The 5415-nt window shown below is 41.5% G+C and overlaps 1 long non-coding RNA gene across 2 annotated transcripts in view; it reads left to right on the top strand.

The window, feature by feature from the left end:
- The first annotated feature begins 157 nt into the window (after positions 1-157).
- Positions 158-5415, top strand: part of LOC125448386 (uncharacterized) — a 46994-nt gene continuing 41736 nt past the window's right edge. For both annotated transcript variants that reach the window (XR_009443508.1, XR_007246697.2), the window contains exons 1-2: positions 158-310; positions 605-718. This is a non-coding gene — a long non-coding RNA (uncharacterized LOC125448386). The remainder of the gene's footprint in view (positions 311-604; positions 719-5415) is intronic.

The raw sequence follows: 5415 nt of genomic DNA, 5'->3' as shown, positions 1-5415 counted from the left end.
CACCGCCTTTCCCAACACTGATCCGCACCATCCTGCTCCCTGGGAAATGTAGTCTCATATACTTGCCGTCTCCAGTTTTTATGATAACAATTGGGGCAATGTAAAACTACAACTCCCGGAGGGCACCACGACAATAGTACATGCGAAATGAGGAGGCATTTGCCCGTCGAGTGATTTTTTTTACATATACCTCACGTTTTGTCAGATTTGAAGATCGAGCTGTTCTCCACCCCTTCCCTCCCGATATCTCCCCCCGCCCCCCCAATGAAACTGTACATGGCCTGTACAAGAGTGGAACAACCATCGAACAGTAAGACCAATTTAAACATTGTCACTGTTTCATACTGATAGTTCTTTTTAAATTTAAGCCTGACTGGCAATAACGTGGAACATTTAAAGGAGAGTGGCAGGCAGTTCCGTCTTAAACGTTTAGAAGAGAACCTGTTTGTTGTCATTAATAAGATGTATTATGTCCTGAATAAAACAAGTGACAGTTAATTTGCCAGTCGCCACTTTGTAAGAGTGACATTTAGTATGTATCGAAAAGTTATGTGTCCCTTTGCTTTCTGTAAGTGATTTTCAATCGTTTTCTTTCCGGTGGCAGACCCCTACAAAACTCGTGTCCTAAAGCCCAAAACGTCAATGTCAGGAACTCAAAGGTTATTTTTGGAGCAACACAAGTAATATAATACAACCACAAAAATTCTGACGACTGAGGGTAGGAACTGTCATCTTGAACATCTGTTGTAATATTCAATAGAGTAACTTATGTTGCATCAAAATATTTCACTTGTCCAACTACTAACACAATTTTGCTTCTTTGGGATGTCCAAGAAGACGTTCCATTAAAAGAGTGCCACCATCACATTGTTTATAGAGTGGACATAGATTCAGATCCTGGAACAAATAAACTCAGTTATTGCAAATTTGTACTGGGGAAGGTACCAGATCAGCTGTAGTAAAACCTTTCAATGCTTTTTGTAAACACTGAGAATACAAGAAATAGAAGCAAAATAGGTCATTCAGACCACTGACTTATGCCATTCTGAGAGATCATGGCTGGACTCGATGCTTATTCTTTGATTTAACAATCCCAATTCCTCACATTGCCATTGTTTGTTTTGCCAACCATCTCAAATAAGTGTCTTCTAGTTCTTACGCTTTCTTCAATGAGAACAATTTCCCCCATCTTCTCTTGTGCAGCAATGATTTTGAATATTTCTATAAAATCTTCTTTCAACCTCCTCTAAGGAGAAGAGTCCCAGCTTCTCCAATCAATCCTCTTAAATGAAGTTTATCCTCCTGGGAACAGTTATTGCAAATAAATATTTTCTGCATCTCTCTTGTGCCTTCACATCACAAAATCATAAATTTGTTCTGGTGCAGAGGAGGCCACTTGGCCCATTGTGTCTGCATTGACTCTCTGCATTTTGACTCACTGCCAAGTTCCTATGTTATCCCCATAGCCTACATGTTGTTTCTATTTAAATAATCATAAATACCTTCTTGAATGGCTGAATTGAACTCCCTCCACCACACTTCCAGGCAGTGTATTCCAGATTCTAATTGCTCACTGTGTGAAAAAATATTTTTCACCTAGCATTTACTTCTTTTGCAAACCACTTTAAATCTCTGCCATTTGGCTCTCCATTCTCTTATGAGGGGGAATAGTTTCTCCCTATTTTCTGTCAAAACCCCTCATGATTTTAAAAACTTCTTTCAAATCTCTGCCTCTCTCCGAGAAAACAGTCCCAACTTCTCCATAACTGAAGTCTCTCATCTCTGGAATAATTCACGTACATCTCTCTGTATACTCTCCAGTGCATCGACACCCTTTTTAAAGTGTGAACCCAAAACTATGAACAGTACTCCTGCTAAGATTGAACTGGTGCCTTGTATAAATTCAGCATAACCTCTCTTGTGCCTTGTGCTGCTATTAATGAAGCCTAAAACACAGTATGCTTTATTAACTGCTCTCCATCCCTCTAAAGGCCTAAGCAAAAATACACCAGGTCTGTCTGCTCCTGCACACCCTTTGGAGTATTACTCCTTTTTTTTGTACCTCTTCCACTTCTTTGTAGAAAAATGTATTGCATCACACTTCTCTGCATTGAACTGCATCTGCCACTTATCCATCCCCTGCACCAACTTCTTAATGTCCTTTTGAAGTTCGACGTCATCTTCCTCACAGTTCACAATTCTCCCAAGTTTTGTATTGTCCACTAACTTTGAAATTGTCCTCTGCACATGAAGACCTAGATAATTTATACAAATCACAAGGCATTTAATACTAACCCCTTCGGAACTCCACCACAATCCACCTTCTAAACTGAAAGTTATCCATTAACCATTACTCTGTTTCCTATCTCTTAGCTGGGGACATTTAAGAGACTGCTGGACATGCATATGGTCACAGAAATTTGAGGGTGCTTACGTGAGGATCAATGGTCGGCACAACATCGTGGGCTGAAGGGCCTGTTCTGTGCTGTACTGTTCTATGTTCTATGTTCTGTGTTCTAATTTTGTACTCATTTGCTACTGTCCCTTTTATTCCATTGGGTCATTACTTTTCTTCCCAGTCTGTCGTGTGACACTGTATCAAATGCCTTTTGGAAATCCATGTTTGCAATATCAACAGCATGACCCTCACCAATCTTCTCCATTACCGCTTCAAAAAAACTCCAGCAAGTTAGTTAAACACAAAATTTCCTTGACAACTGTATGCTGACTCCTCCAAATTAACCCATATTTTACCATGTGACAATTAATACCAACCTGAATAATTGTTTCTACAATTTTCCCCACCACCGAAAGTAAGATGATGGTCTATTTGGAGCAGGAGTAGGCCATTCTACCCCTCGAGCCTGTTCCACCATTCAGTGAGATCATGGCTGATCTGTGGCCTAACTCTCTATACCTGCCTTTGGCTCATATTCATTAATATATTCGCTTAACAAAAATTTATCGCAGATTTAAAATTAACAAATGGTCCTGCATACACTGCCATTTGTGGAAGCCAGTTCTGAATATCTACCACCTTTTATGTATAGAAGTGCATCCTAACCTCCCACATTAACGGTCTGGTGTGATAAGAGCTAAATGTAGGTGAGAAAGGGTGAATTATACTGAAAGCAACCCCTATAATGTGATAGTAGGCCTAGGAGAAGGGGAGAATGGATGAATGCGCTAAAGGCAACCCATGTCGTAATAGTACCAGGTGGGGGTGGGTAAAATAAAAAGGAAGGATGGAATCAGGCTGTAAAGTTATCGAACTTGATGTTGAATACTAGAGGCTGCAGGGTGCCCAAGTGGAAAATTAGGTGTTCTTTGGGCTTGCGCTGAAGCTTATTGGAACACTGCAGCAGGCCTGCGACAAAAATGTTGGCCTGGGAACATAATGGTGTGTTAAAACGGCAGGTAACTGGAAGCTCAGGGTCATTTTTGCAGACAGAACATAGGTGTTTTGCAAAGTGGTCACCTAGTGTATGTTTTGGCTCCCCAGTGTAGAGGAGACCACACTGTGATCAACAAATACAATAGATGAGTTTAATGAGGTACAGGTAATTGGCTGCTTCACCTGGACGATATGTCTGGGACCTTGGATAGCGAGGAGGGACAAGGTAAATGGGCAGGTATTACACCTTCTGCAATTGCATGGAAAGATGCTGTGGGGATGTGAGGAGATGCTGGGAATGGAGAAAGAGTGAACCAGAGTATCCCGGAGGGAATGGCCCCCACAGGATACTGATGAGGCAGGGGACGGTAATATGTATCTGGTCATGGCATCCCATTAGAGGTGTCAGAAATGGCAGCTTAATCCTTTGGATCCAGTAGCTGGTGGAGTAGTAAATGAGGACCAGGTGGACCCCCTCATTGTTGTAGCTGGGAAGACAAGCGGAAAAGGTAGACATGCAGGAAGTGGGTCAAATATGGCTCTGTCAACCACAGTAGCTGTGAATCTTTGGTTGAGGAAAAAAGTAGACATTTCTGAGATCCCCGCACCACCCCGCCCACCACAGAAGGTGGCTATGTCAAAACAGATGCAAAGGAGGTGAAGGATCTGGTATGGAGTCCTTACTGGAAGTAGCCTATGAGGAAATATAGGCAAGCTGACTCTGAGAGTTGTTGGGTTTGTAATGGATGTCAACGGCCAGCCTGTCCCCAGAAATTGAAACAGAGATTGGAAGCAAAATTGATAAATGTATCCAGTTCAGAATGAGAGGAGAAAGCAGCATCAATGATGTTGTTGATATACTGGAGAAAGTGTTCTGGGGTGGTGCCCAAGTAAGGTCTAATTTCCAAGGAACAGAATCCTAGAGTTTGTGTGATCTCTTATTGTAATTTAACATTGAGTTCAGGTTGATAAACCTATACTACACTTCTTCAACGCCAATATAGCTTTCCTAAGCTGTGGTACATAGAACTGCTTAGAGTACTCTCGTAATCAGATCTATACTCTTGAAAATTGCCAACTGCAGGCTTTCTTGAACTTAACTATAAAACAAACATGGTAAGAGGAAACATGCAATCTGATGTCAGTATGACCGAGCTGCTTTTTGTAGCCATTCATAGGATGTGGGCATCGCTGGCTGGGCATTTATTGCCCATCTGTAGTTTCCCTTGAGAAGGTGATGGTGAGTTGCCATCTTGAACCACTGCATTGTATCTCATTCATTGCTGTAGGTAGATCCGCAGTGCTGTTAGGGAGGGAGTTCCAGGATTTTGACCCAGGGAGACTGAAGAAGTGGTGATATATTTCCAAGTCAGGAGGGTGAGTAGTTTGGCGGGGTACTTGCAGATGATGATATTCACAGGTATCTGCTGCGCTTGTCTTTCTGGATAGGAGATGCCATGGGTTTGGAAGATGTCTAAAGAGTGCAAAGTATAGGAAGGTCTGAAATTTCAGATTTGAATAAATGAGTGACTTGTGTGTTGACTTCCTTCTCTGAATGTGTATTATGAGAGAACAATCCATTGTCTGAAATGTCCTCTGGTGACCACCATCTTTCGCACCTTCTTTTCCTGGCATTTCCAGCTTTTCTTCTGAGGGGATTGGAGAGTCTGCCCAACCCTCTTACAATTTAAAAGTGCAGTGTCTTTGATGTTTGCTAACCAAAGGATGTCTAAAGCTGTACGCACAGCTTTGCTTAATAAAAAATTGGAATGGTTAGGAGTAAGACATAAGATATAGGAGCAGAATTAGGGCGTTCAGCCCATTGAATTTGCTCCACATTACAGTGAAATCAAGGCTGATCTGATAATCTTCAACTCCACTTTTCTACCTTTTCCCAATAACCCTTGATTTTGCTATTGATCAAAAATTTGTCTATCATGACCTAGCCTCAACGGCCATCTGTGGTAAATAATTAAACAGATTCAAAGCTCTCTGAAATAAGAAATTCCTCCTGATTTAAA

Source organism: Stegostoma tigrinum, chromosome X (assembly GCF_030684315.1).
Source record: "Stegostoma tigrinum isolate sSteTig4 chromosome X, sSteTig4.hap1, whole genome shotgun sequence".
Classification (NCBI taxonomy): Eukaryota; Metazoa; Chordata; class Chondrichthyes; order Orectolobiformes; family Stegostomatidae; genus Stegostoma; species Stegostoma tigrinum.
This window is presented reverse-complemented; position numbering and strand designations above follow the sequence as displayed.